We start from the raw sequence: 25,076 nt of genomic DNA, 5'->3' as shown, positions 1-25,076 counted from the left end.
CCAAAATCATCATGGAATCCATATCTCGTCAAGACATGAAGCTTGATAATTCAAGTCAACGAAAGACCTAAATTGGTTTTCCAAAGTAGAAAACTGAGAAGGATGGAAACATTCATGTTTCCCGAAACTAGACAAGAAGAATAAGATTATGTCCATAGGCATGCTTCAGAAATCCATCGACGGATTAAAAGCACGCAAGAGTTAGAATCTTCGATTCAAAGAGTCAATCAAAGAAGTTTGATTCCTGAGGAATGAAGAAAGATCTTGAATCACGAGTTTCAAGAAGGTAAGTGGGAGAAACAAACCTTTCGGGTCCGTATGCAGAGTACATACAAAAGATTGAGTACGACATAAGATGTCGTGTAACAGTGAACACACTGACTCAATAAAAGGACCACACACAAGGATGAAATGCCATTTTTGGCATCTGAAGATCTATAAGCATAGATCAAAAAGATGATAGGATTAGAGAGACTCAGTACGCTGAGATGCTTGAGATCCCGAAACAGAAAATCTAAGACTCGGAAAAGTCTAAAAGAATTTCGACCCAAAACTCAAGACAAAGAGCGTTGCCAAATCGGAGTTTGAAAAGGCACCGATGAGAAAGCACGCATGAGAGAGACGTTTATGTTTGAAAACATAAATTCAAGTCATGTTGAATGTGATTAGCATTTAGACATATAATTCGGATTAGAAACCCGAAACACTACTGAAACATCTTAGAAGGCTAAAGGATGAAAATAGTACAAACAGTCATCGTAGCAAACTTCCAGACATTGAAGGAAAGTAGGCTTAAAAGTGTTTAAGCCGTAACCGTTGCAAATTCTACATAAGAAATTAAAAGCCTTAACTCTAGTAAAGATTACTAGATATTATCAAGGTTGAAGATAGCAATCTTCAAATTAATTGATAATAAACAAAGTTTAAAACCGACTACCACGGTAGTCAAACTAAACTGTCACCTAAGACATAGTATGAGATTCATACACAGTCTAAAGCATGAGGTAAATTTGAGATAAACCTCGACAAGTAAAACTGAATGGGTAAAAAGATTATTACGGAAGAGGCTCAGATTTACAACTCTCGTTATCAGAAATAATAGAGTTATTTCGCAAGTCGTCTAAATTTGGTTTAGTGTTTAAACGACAATCCATTGATGATAAAACATTCCGAATAGGTTTGTCAGATATGTGATCTGATGAATGAAACCCTATTAAGTGAACTTTGAATATTTATTGTCAAATCCCTAGTCCAGGTCATTGCATGGACAACAATGACTAATGAAGACTAGTACGGGAGTCGATGAGATAGCGCAGTTTCATGGGCTATAGGAATAGTGTATTCGATTCGACTACGTGGGTGTGTAAAAGGTTTATACACTGGATAACCCTCTAATGAGAAGTACATCACTCTTCATGAAAGGCAAATACTTCTCAAAAGACAAGATTGGAGAGATTCCTCTAAACATGAGTGCTCCACTCATCTTATGTAAGGAATGTCCGACTTTGGTTCAGTCAAACACCGCGCCGTAAAAGGAGGTTATAAAGACAGATACTGGGAAGGATAGGATAGACATGAAGTTAAGTGGGAGCACAAGAATGGATTGTGTCATCCTAATCACATTAGGTCAAAAGTGTCTCAAGGCCACTTGATGAGTGACAACTGAAAATGCGTGGCCACGCTTAAACGGATTAAGAATTAATCGTTTGTCTTTTACAGTTGTACTCGGAGATCAAAAAGTCTGAATGACGTGACGTATCAGATGGGATACTAAATTGACATGGGAATCGAGCATTGTACTTGTTCTAAGATCAAGTGGGAGTCTGAAGGAGAAGTCCTTCGACCAAGGTGTGGAATTTCTCTCTAAGCTTTCTTACTCTACCACATCAAGTAGAGACGAGAAAGTGAGCTAATTCCCAAGCTATCTTCTAGTCAAGTAAGAAGAAGATCTTCTTATTATCAAACCACCATTGGAGTGCTAGCGAGCTTTCAAGGAAGGAGATTAAATACACCGTTCGGTGTCCCAAGTAGAGGAGCTACGTTTGAAGCTCTTGGTCTTCTTTAATCTATTCAACTAGATCGAGGGTAATAACGATTAAGGTAATCTACTATCTTCCTTTTAGTTAATTACTAGTTTTGCATGATGATCTTGGGGACACATGTGTTAGACATTAGATGTTGTTATCCGCTATAAACACTAGTATAAGGGTATAATACCCTACACTGGCGATCAATGCCTACTTCGCTAAAGATAGGTGGATTTAAGATACTGGTTGTACATTCCACGTATGTCCTCATAAGGAATGGTTTTCTACTTACACAGCCATTAATGACGGTAAGGTGTTAATGGGAAACGACGCCCTTGTAAGGTGGTTGGAATTGGTACTATTCAGATCAAGATGCACGATGGTATTATGAGGACTAAAACAGACATCAGACATGTTCCAGATTCGAAGAGGAATCTAATCTCTTTGGGAACTCTGGATGATAATGGTTGCAAATATACTGGTGGAGGTGGTGTTCTTCGGATTTCTAAGTGGAGTCTTACAGTTATGAAGGGGTTGAAAAAAATGGTCTATATGTGCTACAGGGTAACACTGTTACCAGATCTGTAGCGGTATCATCATCAGACAAGGAAGTTGAGACTACCAAGCTATGACATATGCGGTTAAGGGGTTGAAAAAAATGGTCTATATGTGCTACAGGGTAACTGTTACCAGATCTGTAGTGGTATCATCATCAGACAAGGAAGTTGAGACTACCAAGCTATGGCATATGCGGTTAGGGCATATGAGTGAATGGGGGGTTGCTATACTGAGAAAGGAGGGTTTACTCTGTGGGCAGAAGGTTGGAAAACTGGAATTATGTGAACATTGTGTCTTCGGGAAGTAGTGTCGGTCAAAGTTCAGTACAACGGTTCATAATACCAAAGGAACTCTGAATCACATCCATTCAGATCTTTAGGGTCCCTCCCGGGTTAGCTCAAATGGTGGGGGTAGATACATGTTAACCTTGATAAATGATTTTTCCAAGAAAGTATGGGTCCACATACTGAAACGCAAAGAGGAAGCATTCGTTAAGTTCAAGCAGTGGAAGACCTTAATGGAGAAGCAGACTGGAAAATCGATCAAACGCTTGAGGACTGACAATGGCATGGAATTTTGCGGAAATGAGTTTAATAGGTTCTGTGTAGAAAAAGAGATAGTGAGACACCATACTGTTAGAAAGACCCCACGGCAGAATGGGGTGGCGGAACGTATGAACAGAACTTTATTGGAAGGAGCTCGTTGTATGCTTTCGAATGCAAGGCTGTCGGAGGTGTTCTGGGCTGAAGCAGTGAACACGACAGCGTATCTGGTAAATATTTCACCCTGTACATCTATTGTGTGTAAACTCCTAATGAGGTGTGGTCTTGTTATCCTGCAAAGTATGAGAACTTAGGGATTTTTGGTTGCCCGACTTATGCACATGTTAAAGAAGGTAAGTCAGATCCGAGGGCTAAGAAATGTGTATTTCTTGGTTATGAGCTCGGGGTGAAAGGTTATCAGTTTGGAATCCGGAAGGAAAATGAAAGAAGTTTCTTATCAGTAGAGATGTTACTTTTGATGAGTTGCCATGGTAACTCAGAAGGTACCGCCTGTAGATGCTCGGGAGGGTGTTGGTAAACAAGTGGAACAGGAAGATCACAGAGAGCAGGTGGAGTTTGAGATAGACACTCCGGAAGAGGTTCGGTCTTAGATTGATGAGCAAGCTGAGGAAGATGAACCAGAGTTGATTCATTACAGTGTTGCGAGGAACAGGGGAAGGAGAGATATTCGGGCACTGATGCACCCGAAAAGGTTGTACACCCAAGCGGAGGTATCAAGTAGTAATCCGGCAAAGCCGGGATCGATCCAAGGATAGGAAGGTAGCTTGGATATCGAAGGGTCTTATCCCTCGGTCTAGATATTAAAAGCTAACTTAGACTAAAAAGGAAATGAAACAAAGATAAATAGGGGTTTTAGATTGAATAAGTAATAAGAGAAGAAAACGAGTAAAACTAAACTAAACAATCAATGTAAACGGGCGAGAGAGATTCGAAGGAACAAGAGTCGGGAGACTCGATTCGGGCAACAAATAAGTGAGAGAGGTGTCGAAGTCCGGGAATCCATAATGATAAACCTACGACTCTGTGTAGTCCGATTTGATGTGTCGAGGTACAATCGATATTCGACTCCTAAAGTAGATGTCTCTAAGTACTATGTATATCCGGAGATCATACTTAGTCAAACAAACGTCTAAATCGGTTAATCTCGAGTCATCGAAAGTGTCGTCTAGTCGCCTAACTATGTGAAGTGCATGACAAGACACATGAAATCATGACTTAGACTACAATCGATATCGAATACTTCGTTTCGTCTATTAACTATGCGAAGTGCTTGACAAGACACATGAAAATACGATCAAAACGATAATCGAAATAAATGAACATCAATTTATAATCAAAACATCAAATCATATTAAATATAGTCACGAATTCATCACATTTCATCTCATATAATCGACAAACTAATGTTAGCTAAATATGGTGATTGAATAAGAAATGGAAAGGAAATGGTGAGAGAATCCCCGTTTTTCGATGATGGTTCGAGGCTAAGATCGTCAGAAAATATGAGTTTTAGTTGCAGCCGATCTCCCCTTAGCAATTTTCTGGGTTCCCCATAGCGACCACCATCATCTTCTCCATTTAGAACACAACCTCCATTAAAGCTAACCCTAGCTTTCTCTCTCTAGAAATTTCTTGTCCAAAATCAAATCAAACTACATGAGAAGCAAGATCAAGACATGGGGAGCAAAAGCCCTAAGGTTTCCGGCCAAAAAAGTGGCCGGAACACCGTGAAAAGTCCGGCCAAAGAAGCAAGAAATCCGGCCAAAATAGCTTGAAATCCGGCCAAGAGAGCTGCTGTCCCGAGCCAAGGGTTGCTGTCCAAGGGTTGCAGGTCCGTGCTGCAGCAGCATCCCGTGAGAGCAGCCTCTGTCCGTGCCTTGCAGCTGCAGTCCGAGCTTGAGACAGAAGCTGCTGGCCGGTGCTGCAGGTCGCGCTCGCTGGAGCTCGGAACTGCCGAGGACGCGTCCCGTGACGGCCATCCCATGCGCTGCTTGCTGCTGTCCGTGCTCCTCCATAGCCGTCCCGAGCTGCTGCTCGTGTTGCACCTCGAGCTGCTGCTCGGAGCTGCAACACAAGACAGCAGCCTCCTCCTTCTTCCTCTCTTTGCTCTCTCTATCAAACTCTCACTTCAAACTCTCAACCCTAGAACTTGATGATGAAGAACCCCCAAAACCCTAGCCTCCTTCTCTCTCTTGCTTGGTTGTTGAATGAAGAAAAAGATGAATAGTGTCTTTGACCCCCTTTTCTCTAACTTGAGTCAAACCCTAGACTTAGTCAAAATTGACTAAGTCTTTAGACCATAAATGGGTGCCTATAAAATCTCTACCCAATTCTTCTTCTCTTAATATTTCTTGGGCTTGGACTTGGTTTTGGGCTTTGATTTAGAAACCAAGAGAGTGCCTCCATCCTTGTCTCTACATCTTCAAATTCTTACAAAGGACTATAATACCCTCGGACTTCTTTCTTCCACATCTTCTCCGTCCGAACTCCGAATTGAATACCGTTTTCACCGTCGGACTCGTCATTGACTATACTTGTTATTTGATTTGCTTGAAGTCTTTTACTCTCATTTTCGGCACATGAAATGATAGTGATAATTCGCTCCTTTTATTCCGAATCACATGCTTAACTACAAAATAAGTACCTAACATGAAAAACACATAAAATATTATTGATAACACTAAAAAAGGACTAATTACTCTAAGTTAGGCTCTCCAAATGTGACATTTTCGTGTCACATCAAGATCCCCAAACTTAAACATTGCTAGTCCTCGAGCAAATAAAATAAAATAAAAGCCTAACTCACTTTCGGAGGCATCCCGGTTGCATTTAGCGTATGCAACAATCCTTTAAACCCCTAGGTTGCCTCTAAAGGACGAGTGTCGTCTCGTGAGGGTTTCCATAGATGATATCCACAAACATCGAGTCTCATGAGACATAAGGGTCCAATATCGAAATCATAGATAAGCATGGTTCTTATAGTAAAGGATTTAAGCATGTCAACACATAATGAATCAAGTAAATAAGTTCATATAAAAGCTACAGGCCCCTTCACTAATGATCTTACCCTAAAGTGCTAGTGTCATACCATAATGAGCAACATCTATCTTCCGAAGTCACAAAACCTTGATTCCTAAGTTAGTACATTTCGCCTCGACTTCGGCCTCACGGACATACACTCCAAATATGAAATCACTCAAGAATGGTTCGCTCGTATGTGTGAGTGTGATCACTAACATGGACTCAACACATAAAAAGGGGTGATGACAACATTTTGGAACGAATGATCTTCGAAAAGGAATTAGCTACTAAATAGAGTGGGGAAGCTCACTCGCCCTTCTCACCCATTCTACCCTCTAAGAATATCTTCCAAAGGTTAGCGATACTAAAGATGGATGACGATGGAGGATTCCCGAGAATGTCGAACTCTTCATGATAGAACCTCTTAAGCACTTCCACATTCGTTTCTTGCTTCGAATACTTATTCATGAAAATACACACAAACACACATATATACAATCACACCACTCACACAAAAGAGCTAACATGCTCAAAACATAACATAAACAACTTTATTCATCATTCATATTTTTTCTTTTTGTCTTTCTTTCTTTTTTTCACTTTTTCACTTTTTTTTTTCTCTTTTTTTTTTCATAACACAACATCACATAAAACAAACATAACTCACACAATACTATATTCGTGCAATCAACTTTTTTTTTTTCATACTTGCTTTGACATTCTTCTTTCTTTCTTCTCATGTCTTCATTCTCGGGATATAAGATGATGATGGTAATGGAGTATCCGCCTCCCTCTAGTTGACACTCTTATTGGGTTTCATGGACTACAAGAGCAAGGTTAATTCGCTATCCTAATGTCACTCCTAGTGGCTAAGGAAGTTGAGCACACGAGATCAAATGAGCTCTTTTAATAGGTACGAGGTTGAGTAGCTCTTCATTCTACTCGGAGTTAGCGCGGAAGAGTACACTCGAAGGACAATTTAGGCTTTGAGCTCTCACATGGGTTAAGTCTCCACTAATGACTACTCTAAGTCTCTTAGAGATGTTTCTTCTTCACTAAGATGTTACTCCCATAGTATGACACAAACACTCAAAGACTCGACTTTCATGCAAAGACCATTAGCAATCACAAAACTCATCAACTCGACATATATGCATCAACATTTTTAAAACCATCACTACAATCGCATGCAAATCTACTCAAAATGTTCAAAATTTTCAAATTTTGGCTAATTTGAACCCTTTTGTCTTTGAAACCCATGGTCATGCATTGGTTATGGTCATATCCCGCATCCCCAAACTTAAAACTAACATTGTCCTCAATGTTCTAAACATACACTCACCAAAAGATAAAGAGGCACATCAATTTAAAGAGAAGAGTGGAGAGATATTACCATAATCGAAGGAGATAAAGATGATACTACCAAGGCTCATGTATAAAGAGGTTCCAAGTTGATGTTAAGCTCGCGCCATCCCCAAACTTGGAACAAACCACGCCTTAGAAGAAGAACATATAAGAGATGCTCCTAAAATATCACCAAATATCATGAGAGTGAAGCACATAAAAAACATGACCATATAGAACTCTATCACTAACGCGGGTATACACGATTGCATTGAGCTATGCAATTAGCCTTTGATTCTCTTGTTGTCACACAAGAGCACGAGTTATGTCTCGCGGAGGGTTTCCAGAGATGATACCCACAAACATCAAGACCCATCTTAATCGGCGAACGATCATATAGTAAAAGCCGAAGGATTTGGGGATCAACCCAAAAAAAGCTATATACAAAAGCTAAAAGTCTCACAAAAATATCAATCCAAAGAAGTGCACGTGAGACAAAAACCGAAAAGAGGCCATCCCCAAACTTAGTGGATGCACGGTCCACTAAGTAAGCATGAATGCTAGGGGCGACGACTAAAAAGTCGTCAAAAGGATCGACATAGAAGTGAAGGGTCAGGAAGTCGGTCGAAGGTAAATAATCAAACTCAAGCTTAGTGGATAAAACATCCACTAAGTCCCTAGACATGCTAGGAAAGACGTCCGAAGTGTCCCTAAAGGGGTCAACAACCGAGTCTGAGATCATGTGGAAGTCGAACTAAACTCCAAGGGTAAGGCAATATGCTCGGGGACCAAGTCAAGGTCCGTGGTTTCCTTAGGTAAATAAACCAATAGGATATCCATTATCTCGCTAACTTCTATGTCGTCGACGTCCTTAAAGGCATCTGGAGCCTCAAAGTTGGTTAAAACACCATTCCTTCCTAATATGGCATCTAAGACTGCCTCCTCACAAGTGTCAAAAGTTGGAAAGTTCATAATAGTTTCATCCCCAAACTTGCTCATAAAGCCCTCATCCTGAACATCAAGGTCTACTGTAGTCCTATCATGGTGAGATGACGAAGGTCGGGAGAGTGAGCAATAAGGGTCACCGGTCAATTCCATCTCAAAAGGTCTATCAAGAGCTTCTTAGACATTTAACTTAAGACTAGAGTTAGGTGTATTACCCTCACCATCATTCACAGTCTCTTCTTGAGTTTGGGGTGCGCAAACCCCTTCCTCGTCGACGATAGGCTCTGACTCAAGTCTATCAACAATTTTGAGAATCCGTTCCGTGATCTCCGTTATATCTCGATTAAATCTAGTTTGATACTCTAAAACTAATTGGAGAGTCTCTTCAGACATCTCCTTGTAATAAGGCACATGAGTATAACTAGACGAAGACTCTCGCGGAACACGGATCATGGGACAATAGTCGGTCAAATGGTCTAAGCTCGCACAAATAACACAAACCGGGGTAATGGTCTCCATGGTCCTTTCTTCACTACCTTCATGTAGATACCTAGACTCGACTCTTTGAGTGGGATCATCGAGTCGGGAATTGTCATCACTAAGTGAACCATTCATATATGCTTGTCGATAGTCACGAAGACTTCGACGTGGTCGATCAATACTAATAGAACTACGGTCCTCATGAAGTGACAAATTCATACATGAAGGTGTGGTCATCTCAAATTCTTGTCGATAGTCTCGAAGACTCTTACGGGGTTGATTACTCTCATGCTCATAATCCCTAAAACCATACTCGTGACGAGTCTGACCGACTCCATACATCCGTCGATATTCACCCATGGTCATCTTAGGTCGGTCAGACTCAACTCGCCTATTCCTATCACTAGTCGTAACATTCCTATATAAATTTGAGTAGTCCTGATGACTTGTAGATGTTCGACTAGTGTTGGAAAGAGTTCGCATAAGGTCATTCTCATCAAATGACCAACTTGCCATGATCTCACAATATTCAGGGATACTAACACGCAATCGCAAAAATGGAAACAAACACTTATAGAACTAAACAATCACACACAAGTAAAAAGGATGAGATAGAATGCGATACTATCGAGTGCTCCTCTTGTTTCGTTCGTCTTTCTTCTTAAGCTTCTCGAATCCTTCCCTTTCCTTCGCCTTTATGTCACTTTTGGCTCTTTTCTTGTAATGATACCTAAAAGAAAAAGAAATTAAGAAAGTACAAAATAAGATAAAGACGTCTAAGAAGCAAATAACACTAAACTAATGAACAAAACAACTAACGCTATCCAAACTACTAAACCTATCCCCGGCAGCGGCGCCAAAAACTTGATGCACCCGAAAAGGTTGCACACCCAAGTGGAGGTATCAAGTAGTAATCCGGCAAAGCCGGGATCGATCCAAGGATAGGAAGGTAGCTTGGATATCGAAGGGTCTTATCCCTCGGTCTAGATATTAAAAGCTAACTTAGACTAAAAAGGAAATGAAACAAAGATAAATAGGGGTTTTAGATTGAATAAGTAATAAGAGAAGAAAACGAGTAAAACTAAACTAAACAATCAATGTAAACGGGCGAGAGAGATTCGAGAGAAAATTCGAAGGAACAAGAGTCGGGAGACTCGATTCGGGCAACAAATAAGTGAGAGAGGTGTCGAAGTCCGGGAATCCATAATGATAAACCTACGACTATGTGTAGTCCGATTTGATGTGTCGAGGTACAATCGATATTCGACTCCTAAAGTAGATGTCTCTAAAAGTACTATGTATATCCGGAGATCATATTTAGTCAATCAAACGTCTAAATCGGTTAATCCCGAGTCATCGAAAGTGTCGTCTAGTCGCCTAACTATGTGAAGTGCATGACAAGACACATGAAATTATGACTTAGACTACGATCGATATCGAATACTTCGTTTCGTCTATTAACTATGCGAAGTGCTTGACAAGACACATGAAAATACGATCAAAACGATAATCGAAATAAATGAACATCAATTTATAATCAAAACATCAAATCATATTAAATATAGTCACGAATTCATCACATTTCATCTCATATAATTGACAAACTAAAGTTAGCTAAATATGGTGACTGAATAAGAAATGGAAAGGAAATGGTGAGAGAATCCCCCTTTTTCGATGATGGTTCGAGGCTAAGATCGTCGGAAAATATGAGTTTTAGTTGCAGTCGATCTCCCCTTAGCAATTTTCTGGGTTCCCCATAGCGACCACCATGATCTTCTCCATTTAGAACACAACCTCCATTAAAGCTAACCCTAGCTTTCTCTCTCTAGAAATTTCTTGTCCAAAATCAAATCAAACTACATGAGAAGCAAGATCAAGACATGGGGAGCAAAAGCCCTAAGGTTTCCGGCCAAAAAAGTGGCCGGAACACCGTGAAAAGTCCGGCCAAAGAAGCAAGAAATCCGGCCAAAATAGCTTGAAATCCGGCCAAGAGAGCTGCTGTCCCGAGCCAAGGGTTGCTGTCCAAGGGTTGCAGGTCCGTGCTGCAGCAGCATCCCGTGAGAGCAGCCTCTGTCCGTGCCTTGCAGCTGCAGTCCGAGCTTGAGACAGAAGCTGCTGGCCGGTGCTGCAGGTCGCGCTCGCTGGAGCTCGGAACTGCCGAGGACGCGTCCCGTGACGGCCATCCCATGCGCTGCTTGCTGCTGTCCGTGCTCCTCCATAGCCGTCCCGAGCTGCTGCTCGTGTTGCACCTCGAGCTGCTGCTCGGAGCTGCAACACAAGACAGCAGCCTCCTCCTTCTTCCTCTCTTTGCTCTCTCTATCAAACTCTCACTTCAAACTCTCAACCCTAGAACTTGATGATGAAGAACCCCCAAAACCCTAGCCTCCTTCTCTCTCTTGCTTGGTTGTTGAATGAAGAAAAAGATGAATAGTGTCTTTGACCCCCTTTTCTCTAACTTGAGTCAAACCCTAGACTTAGTCAAAATTGACTAAGTCTTTAGACCATAAATGGGTGCCTATAAAATCTCTACCCAATTCTTCTTCTCTTAATATTTCTTGGGCTTGGACTTGGTTTTGGGCTTTGATTTAGAAACCAAGAGAGTGCCTCCATCCTTGTCTCTACATCTTCAAATTCTTACAAAGGACTAGAATACCCTCGGACTTCTTTCTTCCACATCTTCCCCGTCCGAACTCCGAATTGAATACCGTTTTCACCGTCGGACTCGTCATTGACTATACTTGTTATTTGATTTGCTTGAAGTCTTTTACTCTCATTTTCGGCACATGAAATGATAGTGATAATTCGCTCCTTTTATTCCGAATCACATGCTTAACTACAAAATAAGTACCTAACATGAAAAACACATAAAATATTATTGATAACACTCAAAAAGGACTAATTACTCTAAGTTAGGCTCTCCAAATGTGACATTTTCGTGTCACATCAGGCACCGGAAAGGTATGAAATGGCAGATATGGTTTCACTTGCACTTAGTGTGGGAGAAAGTATTGATGGAGGTGAACCATGCACCTATGAAGAAGCTATGAGGAGTGATGAATCAAGGCAGTGGTCTCTTTCCATGAATGGAGAGATTGAGTCTCTTCGGAAGAAGTAGGCCTGGGAATTAACCGAGCAGCCTAAGGGTCAGAAGATTGTTGGTAGGAAATGGGTTTTCAAGAAGAAGGAAGGAATCCTAGGGGTTGAAGATGCACGATAAAAAGCACGGTTCCTAGCTAAGGGGTTTACACAGCGAGAAGGGATGGACTTCAATGAGATATTTTGTCCTGTTGTTAAACATAGCTCTATTGGAGAATTACTCTCTATGGTTGCTTTGTATGATATGGAATTGGAGCAGCTTGATGTTAAGACTGCGTTTTTACATGGAGAGCTGGAAGAACAAATCTATATGCGTCAGCCGTAGGGGTTTGAGATTCTCGAGAAAGAAGACCAGGTCTGTTTGCTGAAGAAGTCTTTGTATGTACTAAAACAGTCTCCTAGGCAGTGGTATAAACGTTTTGATACGTTTATGGTTAAGAACGGCTATGACAGAAGCAGGTATGATAGTTGTGTGTACCACAGGAAACTATCAGATGTTTCTATCAGTTCTGGGAGGGTACCTGGCGCTCTCTCCGAGATATCTTTGATTATGTTGTCCTGCCTAAGACCTCTCTGTAAGGCGACAAAGGCGACGTTTGATTCTAGGTCGGGGACCTGTACCATGAGATCGCGAAATCTCTGCCAGTAGCTCGCTAGAGTCTCGCTCTTTCCTTGTACCAAATTGAACAGCTCGTCGGTTCCTCTTTTGATGCTAGTGCTTCATCGGAAAGCTTCGCAGAAAGCTTGGGCGAGCTGATCAAGGGACTTTATTAACCCTGGAGCTAGCGCTTGCTACCATGCCTGAGCTGGTCCTTTTAGGATGGTGGCGAAGACTACACACCATATGTTTCGGTTAGACGTGCATAAGTTCATCCTTGCAACATAGTTGTTGATGTACACTCCTGGGGCTTCCACAACATGATAATGTTCCAGCGTGGGGCACTTGAAGTTTGCCAGTTTTTCGGATTCTAGTATCTCCCGGCAGAGGGGTGGCTGCCGAATTACTGTCCTTCCCAGAGTTTGTCCTTCTCTCTTTCTCTTGTCAGTTCCGCCACTTGGTGTATAAGTATATCACAAATGGTGGGGTCGTCCACGCACCCCTCACCTATTCCAGCTATCTTGGGTACGTAAGGTTGGTCCTGATTCAGCACGCCTTGTTCATTCAAGATGCTCTACAGACGCATCTGGTCGCCTGGTTGCAAAATTAGGGTCTCAGGAGCGTAGGTGTCGTCGGGCGAGAAAAGCCTCCTCGCGAACGTCCTGAGTACTTCTTTGCTCTCCTCGGGTGCGGCAGCCCTCCTGGCTGTTTCGGCTTTGCGGAGGCTTTCCTCAAATCGTTTTGCCTCCTCGTCTCTCCGGTAGTAGTCGGCTCTGACTTGCTCCAATTCGGCAAGGAGTTCGTCTGAGTTAGGGAGCATGTGAGGCGCCCCACGTGGAGTGTGTTCGCCTGAGGACATGTTTGCCAGTTGGGCTCAGGGAGGTAGTTCGTTCTAAAAAGTATCGAGTAGGGTTCAGGTTACCGAATCTGATGATTTACTGGAGAGATGCCCCTCCTTCTAGCGCCAAATGCTGATGTCGAAAATTGGCTCCCGGTTAAATCAACATGAAAAAGGGAGTTGATGCATGACAGCCTCCGTTATGATGGTATATTCTGTTTGGAGAGGAGAGATTCCTCTGTTTAGCTCCGCTTCTATGCTCTGCTTCTCGGCTTTGCTCCTCTGTTCTGCTCTGCTACTTTGCTGTAGCTCTTTGTTCCTGTTCGTCTGTTCGCGAGGGGGGAAAACCTGCAAAGGGTTCGAAAACCGCTCCGCCGCTCAAGACAGTCAGGGTGCTCTTTGTAGTAAAAGAATGAATGTTAATTGATCCTTTTGGGGGGTGAGTTGTGAGAACTCTGAGAATGGGGTGATCTTTTCTGGAATGAAGAGATGGTGTCTTGTGAAGGACGAAGTGGGGAGCCTTTTATAGGCGAAGTTAAACCGACTGTGATTAGTGGCGGTGGTGAGGCGGTGGCCATCAAACCGTAAGGGAATTTACCTCTTTTGCGTATCCAGGGTTTCTCTTCGAGTCTATCCCGAATCTTTGATAAGTGAAAATTCCTAAGTTCAAGGATACTTTGTATATATCTTGCCGGAGTGATGAACTTTAAAGGAGAAGTTTCCTCTTATAGATACGTGGAGTCTAATCGGGCTTAAACACTTCAAGATGTGAGGCCGACTAAGATCTTTCTAGAAAGTCCGGGATTAAGTCATTAGGTCGCGCAGCGCTGACATCTCCCTAGTTCTGGGCGTAAGATATGGGTCGAACCTGTGTAGACCCCCTTATTCCTTTTAAGACCTCATGGCTGATTTATCCATGCCAAAGGCGTTTAGTGCAGAGCTGATTTCTTCCGGCCGACCTCCCATTTAGGGGAACGTATGGTGGACCATCAGGTGTTTAGCTGTCCTGCTGCCTTAAGCCGAGTCGTTCCAAGAGACTTCAGGTCTGATCTTGACTCTTCAGACGTTAGTCAACGTCTGGACATTTTATGCATCATCAGGAATCATCATCAACCGGGACGACGGAGGTGGCCGCCTCAACATCCCACTCATCGTCACTGAAAGGGAAGTCATCCTTCAAACCCCGATTACCTGTTACGGCATTAACATACATGCCCACTCGATCCTTGTCGATGTGACGCAGAGGAACGAAATCCTTCAGGGAATAGAAGCGACGAGCCGCCTCCCAAGCCACCTGAAAACCCGACTTGCGCTGCTTCCTCTGAATAGCCGAGAATTCATCCCCACATTTAAAAGAAGCTATCGCCTTTTTTCGATTCACCTCAGCCAGCTCGAGGACGTTCCGGCGCGAGAGCCTTAGGGAAGATTTATCCTTCTCCCTCTGAAGAACCAAAGCAGCCTCTTTCTCCTTGAGAGCTTCAAGCTGCTTTTCCAAGACAGAAAAACTTTGCATCAGACTGAAAGGACTGGAGAGCAGCACTGGCTCGAGTTTGCTCTGTCTCCAGCTTCCATGAGTCCCGCTCAGCAGAGACTACCTTCAGATCACTGGCCAACATTTCAGCTTCGGCTTTATAAGATAAAGCCTCTTGATTAGCCTTTTGAAGCTGGCCTCCAGTTTTTCGATTGAGGACAGGTAGGACGCAACATCATTAACTTGAGAGTGCTGAAAAAAATGAACGCAAACATATCGGTAAAAAAAAAAAAAAAAAAGACTGGAAAACGGAGGATGCAGGCCAAAATACCTCATTCTGGAAGAAGTAATAAAAACCATCGATCAAAGATATCACATGACGGGGAAGACCTTTGGGAAAAGTAGCCAGTTTAGCAGATAAACTGATACACACTGGACCTTTACCCTTATCCGCCGAAGAGTGGACGCTAGCCCTAGTCCGGGAAGCAACGGCACCGCCCCTGAGCAAGGGAGAAACACAAGGAGAAGAATCAATAGGGACCGAGGGAGAGGTCGGACAACCAGGCTCGCAAATAACAATTCCAACTGGGCTCCAGCCGACCCCAGATTTAGTGGGAGATCTCTTCAAACCAGAGGAAGACAGAAGATCATCGGTCCTAGTGCGCTTCCTAAGGAATCCTGATAACACATGAAATGAAGAAGAATCGAGACATAAATATTAAGAAAAGGAAGTTACCAGAAAGGAGACTTCTAACAAAACCTCACCTGGGAGAGAAGGAAGCACTTGAGCTTGATGAAGGGGCTGGAAATGGATCAAATTCTCGGGGGTTAGCCCCTCCTTTCCTCTATCCAAAGCAGTCAAAGCTTCATGACATTTGACGTCTTCGGCTCAGGAACGATCTTGGGACGATCATGAGAAGATCCGGGAGAACGAGGAACAAACCCAAAACTTTCGGTGGCAAGGGAAGGTCGAACGAAAAGAAACCTTTCCTTATGGGGATACTAGGAGTAGAGAAAAATGGGCCAACACGAGAAGAAAAATAGTACTAGTTCCGATCGCTGGACTTAAGAGAGAAGATCCTATCAAAAGCATCGAGACTAGCCTTCTCACCTTGCTGAAGACAAAGGAAATAGAACGCCATGATAGTCATCAAAGCATTAGGGCTCAGCTGAAAAAGTTGAAGCCCATAATGGTCCAGCAGCTCAACAAGAAAAAGAGGGAAGGGAAACACCAAACCCAAATTGAAGAAGACTTCATAGACTCTAATACGACGGTCATCAGTTTAGCAAATCGTATCATTATACGGCGGGAGGATAAGTTCAACGGAATTTGGAATCATGTGAGCGGCCCGGAGAGTTTCTAGGTCATGCTGGGTCATACGACTGCAGGAACGCATTTGACCAGAAAATTCTGAAGCAGAAGGAGGAGAAGCCATGAAAATCAAAGAGAAAAAGGCGCACAAGCAGAGAACAGAGAAGGGGAAAGAGAAGATGAAGATTTTTGCTAAAATAAAGAAGACGAGAAAGGAACAAATTACAGCAAGTCACAACGCTTAAATATGAGAAGACCAGGATCGAGGCTAACGTAAAGAGAACCAACGGGAATAAGACACGCGGCAGCAGTCACAATCGGAAAAAACCCTAACATTTCTTCAAACAATGGCGAGAGACAATTGACGGTCCGGATTAACTCAAGACGGAGTTAGGAATTAATAGAACCCTGGAGAACGCGCCTACTCTCCCACTAGCAAGATACCATGTGTCCACGCATGCCGAAAGTGCTGCCTTGAATAGTAATCCAAAAGGATCGGCGCCGAAAATAGGCAGTCAGAAGATCAAAAACGTGACGTCACAAAATCACGCATGGAAAAGAGATCAATTACTTCAGCAGAAGATGAGACGTGTCTCGGGAGAACAAACCACATGTCAAGACAAAACATAGCCGGGATGGCTCTGGCGAAAACAGGGCTCCATGAGAGAGGATCTCCAATAGCGGATACCAATCAGCTCTGTAATATCAGCAAAGAGACTGAGCGCCACGAAACATCCCAAGTCCAGGTAAGACCCAAAGAGTTTCACGAGACAGCTCTGGGACAGGTATTACTCTCAACTTCAGGCCTTCAAATAAAGTAAAAAACACACGAGTTACTTCTACTCCTTAGTCTCTTTACTTTTAACTAAGGAGTGGCGGGACTCATGATGATGCATAAAATGTTCATCCGTTGACTAACGACTGAAGAGTCAAGATCATACCTGAAGTCTCTTGGAACGACTCGGCTTAAGGCAGTAGGACAGCTAAACACCTGATGGTCCACCATACGTTCCCTTAATTGGGAGGTCGGCCGGAAGAAATCAGCTCTGCACTAAACGCCCTTGGCATAGATAGATCAGCCCTGGGATCTTAAAAGGAATAAGGGGTGTCTCCACAGGTTCGGCCCATATCTTACGACCAGTGGAAGAAGATAACCAAAAGGCCTCTTGGAAACAGATAAGGGGTCATTAAAGACAAATACCAAACGCACCTTGGAAACACTCAAAGGAGTAAGTACCGAGAGACAAGACAGCCCGAGGGCAGCGGACTCGAGAGAATAGCAACGGGTTTCAAGGTAACACATCCTATCCCCCAATAGCAAGACTCCACGCGTCCTCGCGTGAGGGAATGAACTGTCGTGTGCAGTAACCCAAAAGATCAAAGTTGAAAGCGCATGATCAGAGGATCAAATCTATGACATGGAAAGATTAATTACTTAAGCAGAAGATGAGACGTGTCTTGGGAGAACAAACCACATGTCAAGACAAAACAAAACTGGGATGGCTCTGGCAAAAACAGCGCTTAAGGAGAAAGGATCTCCATTTAGCAGATACCAATCAGCTCTAGAATATCAACAAAGAAATCGAGCACTACGAAGCGGCCCAGGTCCAGGTAAGACCCAAAGGGTTTCACGAAACATCTCTGGGACAGGTATTATTCCCGACTTCAGGTTTTTTAATAAAAAGACACGACTTACTCCTACTCCTTAGTCTCTTTACTTTCAACTAAGGAGTGGCGGGACTCATGATGATGCACAAAATGTCCAGACGTTGACTAACGTTTGAAGAGTCAAGATCAGACCTGAAGTCTCTTGGATCGACTCGGCTTAAGGCAGCGGGATAGCTAAATATCTAATGGTCCACCACATTTTCCCATAACTAGGAGGTCGGCCGAAAGAAACTAGCCCTGCACAAAACGTCCTTGATATGGATAGATCAGGCCTGGACTCTCAGAGGGAAAAAGGGGGGTCTCTAGAGGTTCGGCCCTTATCTTACGCCCAGAACTAGGGAGATATCAGCGCTGCGCGACCTAAAAACTTAATCCCGAACTTTCTAGAAAGATCTCAGTCGGCCGCATATCTTAAAGTGTTTAAGACCGATTGAACTCCACAAATCTAAAAGAGGAAACTTCTCCTTTAGAGTATATCACTCAAGCAAGATATATACAAAGTTTCTTTGAACTTAGGAACTTTCGCTTGTCAATGATCCGGGATAGACTCAAAGAGAAACCCTAGATACGCTAAAAAGGAAACTTCCCTTACGGTTTGACGGCAACCGCCTCACCACTGCCACTAATTACAGTCGGCCTAACTTTGCCTATAAAAGAGGCCCCCACATCGTCCTTCACTAAACGATCTCTTCACCCCGAAAAGATCACCCTATACTCAGAGTTCCCATAACTCGTCCCCCAAAAGGATCGATCAATTTTCATTCTTTTACTGGAAAGAGCACCCTGACTGTCTTAAGCGTCGGAGCGGTTTTCGAACCCTTTGCAGGTTTTTCCCCCTCGGGAACAGGCGAACAGGAGCAAGGAACAAGGAGCTAGTATCAAGGAGCGAGGAGCTGGAGGGAGGAGCTAGGAGCTTGAACACAGAAATAGAGCAGAGAACCAGGTCTGAATAAAGAAATCTCTCCTCTCATAACAGAATATACCATCATAACAGAGGTTGTCATGCATCAACTCCCTTTTTCATGTTGATTTAACGGGAGGTCAATTTTCGACATCAGTAGTTCCTTCAGACGGTCCGAATTGTTAGATATGTGTGGATGGTATTCCAATGGACAAGAAAATTGTCTCTCACCCAGATATATCACTTCCCAACGGATACTATCGTCTAGAGTGAGAAGATAATGGATCTTGTATAGTGGTGTACACTTGACTGGAATCACCTACATCTCCCTCACACGACGTTGTGCCATTCCTTCGGAAGGTGTAAGTGAATCTTGAAGGCCAAAGATAATCAGAATTCAAATAAGTTTTTATTGCTAATCATGATCATACACTCTCCACGGAGATTAGACTTTTCATGGAGTTAGTTTTCTGATTCATATTCATGATGGTTTTTGAGCTTGAGGAAACTCAAATTCATGCTTATGGTTTTATGTTTATTTGATTAAATGGAATTACCCTTTATGCTCATGAGATATATGTATTGCATGTTGATATTACTTTCAGAATAATGTCGAACTCTTTCAGTCTATTGATGTCCATCCTGGGGGGACAATAAGTTAACTGGTCCGAATTACCTGGATTGAAAAAGGAATCTTGACATTGTTCTCACTACTGAGGAGTATGCTTTTGTTCTTACTGAACCTACACCCGTTGTGGCAGCCAATGCAAATCAGGCTTCTAGAGACCGACTTGTTAAGTGGCAGAAGGCTAATGATATGGCTAAATATTACATTTTGGCGTTCGTATCAAATGTGTTGCAAAAACAACACTAGGACAAGGCTACTGCACTTGAAATACTTAACAACCTGAATTTGATGTTTGCCGAGCAGTCTTCTTCTGCAAGGCGGATAACAATGAGGGACGTTCTCAACACCAAGATGACTGAAGGATCATCGGTTCAGGATCATATGTTAAAAATGACCAGTTACTTCTCTAAACTCGAGGTCCTTGGAGCAGACATAGATCAAGATTCGAAGACGGACGTAGTCTTGCATTCTTTGCCCAGCTCGTTCAATCAATTCAAAGTCAGCTATGCTATGAGCAAGAAGTCTTATACGCTAATTGAATTGATGAATGAGCTGCAGATTGCTGAGGACATAGTTCGTGGAAGATCAACACATGCCTTGGTGGGGGAAGTTCCTTTTAAGCCGAAAGGCAAGAAGGGAAAGAAAAAGAAGGGGTCGGAAGTTAAGAGGTCAGGCAAAAAGGAAGGGTCACCTAAAAAGGTGAAGAAAGGAACAAAGTGTTTTAAGTGTGATGAGAAGGATCACTGGAAGAAGGATTGCCCTAAGCTTGCCAATAAACGTCAGTATCAAGGTAGTTGTATTTCACTTATAGTCGAAACATGTTTTGTGGCCATTAATCCTAACACTTGGCGTGTGGATTCTGCGGCTAACAATCATATCTGCAATACCATGCAGGGGCTCGTGAGAACAAGGCGACCTGGGAAAGGTGAAGTGCAGGTGCTGTTGGGATCAGACGTTGGGATATCGGCAGAAGCGGTTGGGGATTTTATTTTACCTTTGGAGATGGAAAAACATTAATATTGGAAAACGTTTATTTTTTCCCTTCCATGAGAAGGAAACTTATTTCTGTTTTTACGTTAAGACAAGCAGAATAGTCGGTTTTATTTGAGGATGATGTTTTAATAAAGAAGAATGGTCAGATTATATGTTCTGGTTTTGAAAATAACGGTTTATATTTGGTTAATCCCTCTCCATGTGAAATGTTTAATAATAAGATGTCATCTTTATCATCTAAGAAGAGAAAGATAGATTCATACTCTATTTACCTATGACATTTGAGGTCCGGTCATATCGGGCAAGACAGGATTCGCAGATTGGCAGCCAGTGGATTGTTGGACTCGTTATCTAATGATCCCATGCCAACATGCGAGTCTTAAATCGAAGGAAAATTGACCAGGAATCCATTCAATGCCAAAGGGTATAGGGCTTCCGAGCCACTTGAGCTGATTCACACCGATGTTTGTGGTCCAATAAACATCGCCGCCAGAGGAGGATATGTGTATTTCGTTACCTTTACAGATGACTATTCTAGGTACGGATACATTTACCTAATGCATCACAAGTCTGAGACTTTTGGGAAATTCCTTGAGTTTAAGGCTGAGTGTGAAAAACAATTGGGTAAGCTCTTAAAGACACTTCGATCTGATCGAGGTGGTGAGTATCTATCTAACGAGTTCTCTGATTACCTGTCAAGGGAAGGTAATGTTTCTCTGATTACTTGACATGATTAGGTCGATGATGAGTTATTCTTCTTTACCAATGTCTTTTTGGGGATATGCCCTGGAAAGTGCAGTTTATATACTGAACTTGGTTCCGTCTAAGGCAGTCCAAAAGACACCCTATGAGTAGTGGTCAGGTAGAAAACCTAGTCTGAGACACTTGCATATATAAGGGTGTCCGGCACACGTGCGAGTTGGAAAGCCTAATAAGATAGAACCACGGTCAGAGGTCTGCATTTTTGTGGGATATCCAAAAGGAACCAAGGGTGGTTTATTCAATAGTCCAGCAGACAAGAAAGTTCTTGTTTCCACAAGTGTTGTCTTTCTTGAGAAGGACTATATGATAGATCACAAGTCAAGGAGTCGATTAGTCCTTCATGAGTTACTAGCAGATAAGCCACCGATGGTATGTGATTCCAATCGCACACCCGTTACCGATGAACCAGAAGAAATAATTTTACCTAACCCGGTTAGTGAGCCCGTGCTCCGTCACAGTGGGACAATCATAAGATCTCCAGACAGATTAGTATACCTTGGGGAGTCTTTTCAGAAGGTTCCAGAGTAATTTGAAGCAGATCCATTCTATTACAAAGAAGTTATGGAGGATGTAGACGCTCAACATTGGAAAGAGGCAATGAAACAGGAAATGGAATCGATGTACAAAAATGAAGTGTGGCAGCTTGGGAAACCACCGACACAAATTATTCCAATTGGGTGCAAATGGATTTACAAGAGAAAAAGAGGGCAGGATGGAAAGGTGGAGACCTACAAGGCAAGACTAGTGGCTAAGGGGTTCGCACAAAAGGAAGGAGTTGACTATGAGGAGACTTTTCTCCAGTAGTTAGACTTAAGTCTATCAGAGAACTCTTGGCGATTGCTATTTACCATGATTATGAGATTTGTCGGATGCATGTGAAGACAGCTTTTTATATGGACATTTGGAGGAAGACATCTACATGAGGCAACCAGATGGTTTTACTGCTAAAGGACAAGAAGACCTACTGTGTAAGTTGCAAAGGTCCATTTATAGACTTAAGCAAGCATCTAGGAGTTGGAATCATTGTTTTGATGAAGCAGTCAGTTCTTATGGCTTCATTCAAAATGATGATGAATCATGTGTTTACATGAAGCATGAAGGAAACATGGTAGTATTCTTGGTTTTATATGTGGATGACATATTGCTTATCGGGAATGATATTGGGGGTATGACAAGCCACCAAAATTTGGCTTGCAAGTAATTTTGAAATGAAGGATTTGGGTGAGGCCAGCTATATTCTTGGGATCAAATTATTAAGGGACCCGCAGAGAAGAATAGAGGGGTTATCACAAGTGAGATATGTAGAGAAAATTCTGGCGAGATTTACAATGGAGAATTCCAAGAAAGGTTTATTACCTTTCAGGCATGAGATCAGTCTTTCTAAAAAGCAGTCACCTCAGACTGATGTGGAAAATTTGCGAATGAGCAAAGTTCCTTATGTTTCAGCAGTAGGAAGTTTGATGTATGCTATGCTGTGTAGAAGGTCAGATATCTGCTTCGCGGTTGGTATAGTCACTGGATTTCAGTCTAACCCAGGTATGGCTCCTTGGGAAGCGGTTAAGCACATATTCAAGTATCTCCGGAGAACGAAAGATTATGTGTTGTGCTTTGGCAATGAGGAGCTATGCTCGATTAAGTATACTGATTCTGACTGGCAGGCAGACCAAAACAGGAGAAAATCTACATCCGGGTATTTCTTCACTTTAGGTGGAGGAGCCGTCAGTTGGAGAAGCAAGAAACAGTCGTGTATTGTAAATTCAGCGATGGAGGCAGAATACATTGTTGCATGCGAAGCAACAAAGGAAGAGGTTTGGTTGAAAAACTTTTTGATGGGTTTGAGAATAGTTCCTAGTGCAGATGGTCCAATGATTCCTTATTGTGACAATACGGGAGCTATAGCTCAGTCTAAAGACCCTAGGGACCACAGAAAGAGTAGGCACATAGAACGCAAGTATCACCTACTAAGGAATATTGCAAAGCGTGTTGACTTATCAGTTACCAAGACCGCTATTGCAAACAATCTAGCGGATCTTTTTACAAAAGCATTGCCAGAGAGAGTATTCTTACCTCACATGGAGAGCTTGGGTTTGAATTCGGACAGACTCGTTTGATTGGTGCCCTTGTAGTTGTATACCACAACTATAAGTGCAAGTGGGAGACTGAAAGCAAATTTGTGATAAGACATTTAGAATTCTGAAATTTAATATCAACTTATACATATTCATGAGACTTATGAGCATTTAGTATTTGCATTTGTATGTTTCACATATTGTTTGCAGGGTATATGTATCCATTATTGAAGTCCATAGTATTCATCGATATCTAGGATTGATACGAGGGAGATGGAATACTTCTTGATATGACATCGATATAAATCAGTTCACAGTTTTATCGACTTTGGGAATCGTCGATATGAAAACTGTAGCACCAAATACTCCGATACAAAAGGAGTGGCTTATCTCTGCCATCAGAGTGGGAGTCTCTGATATGTGGTGTTGGTACACTTAGGTGGGTCGAACATGATCACCGTAATGAAATACGTCGTAAATGGTCACATAGACCTATGGTTCATTACATCGATTTCAGATATGAGTACACTGTCACTAGGTGAATAGTGACACCTAGCGACAAAGCTATTATAGTCTAGTATGGACTATGAGAGTGCCTCCTTAGCCAGCATTAACTTAAGTGATCAACCCTGGGGGTGTGAAAACGCATGTATCTCTTCATGAGATAAGATCTAAGTAGTTATATGCTGGTTACTAATGGACTAACAAGATGTAAATGATCCTCCGTGGTGACAAACCATTTCCAGAAAAACATTCACGGATGCTCAACATGCAATGTACTTAATGTCCGATGGGACGAAGTATTTAGCTTTCTTTATTGAAACGAGAGTCAGGACGATATCCTATGGTGGACGTAGATAAGTCATGTGGGTTGATGGACCCACTTGGCCAGTTCAATAATAGGCTTTGGATCCTAATCTTAAAGCTCTAAACCATTAATGCACATTAGGGTATTTCAGGAAAGAAGAAGAGATAAAATTGAAGATAAGGATTAGAGTTTAGAGAAAGAAATGCAGTTGGGGCCCATATGGGGGAGGCGGTACCCCTAGGGGTAAAACCCTAGGCGCCTAAACAGACTCCTGATGCACCCGAAAAGGTTGCACACCCAAGCGAAGGTATCAAGTAGTAATCCGGCAAAGCCGGGATCGATCCAAGGATAGGAAGGTAGTTTGGATATTGAAGGGTCTTATCCTTCGGTCTAGATATTAAAGGCTAACTTAAACTAAAAAGGAAAGGAACAAAGATAAATAGGGGTTTTGATCGAATAAGCAATAAGAGAATAAAACAAGTAAACTAATCAAACGATAAAAGTAAACGGGCAAGAGAGATTCGAGAGAAGAGTTCGGAGGAACAAGAGTCGGGAGACAGTAAGACTCGATTCGGGCAACAAATAGTGAGAGAGGTGTCGAAGTCCGGGAATCCATAATGATAAACCTACGACTATGTGTAGTCCGAATTAATGTGTCAAGGTAAAATCGATATTCGACTCCTAAAGTAGATGTCTCTAAGTACTACGTATATCCGGAGATCATACTTAGTCAAACAAACGTCTAAATCGGTTAATCCCGAGTCAACGAAAGTGTTGTCTAGTCTCCTAACTATGTGAAGTGCTTGACAAGACGCATGAAAATACGATCAAAACGATAATCGAAATGTATGAACATCAATTTATAATCAAAACATCAAATCATATTAAACATAATCACGAATTCATCACATTTCATCTCATATAATTGACACACTAAAGTTAGTTAAACATGGTGATTGAATAAGAAATGGAAAGGAAATGATGAGACAATCCC

The 25,076-nt window shown here is 42.3% G+C and overlaps 1 long non-coding RNA gene across 2 annotated transcripts in view; it reads right to left on the bottom strand.

Annotated features, from left to right (window-relative positions):
* LOC147538044 (uncharacterized) overlaps positions 1 to 25,076 on the bottom strand; it is a 66,061-nt gene that overhangs the window by 11,608 nt on the left and 29,377 nt on the right. The window contains exon 2 of one of the 2 annotated variants that reach the window (XR_015225209.1): positions 5,848 to 10,024. This is a non-coding gene — a long non-coding RNA (uncharacterized LOC147538044). Of the gene's footprint in view, positions 1 to 5,847; positions 11,333 to 25,076 lie in introns of those variants that run through there. The other variant, XR_015225208.1, reaches the window with a different exon arrangement.

Source organism: Eschscholzia californica, unplaced genomic scaffold, assembly GCF_041429995.1.
Source record: "Eschscholzia californica isolate CP2 unplaced genomic scaffold, dmEscCali1.0.p SCAF_5, whole genome shotgun sequence".
Taxonomy (NCBI): domain Eukaryota; kingdom Viridiplantae; phylum Streptophyta; class Magnoliopsida; order Ranunculales; family Papaveraceae; genus Eschscholzia; species Eschscholzia californica.
Note: the sequence above shows the minus strand (reverse complement) of the source record. Positions and strands in the feature narration are given on the sequence as shown.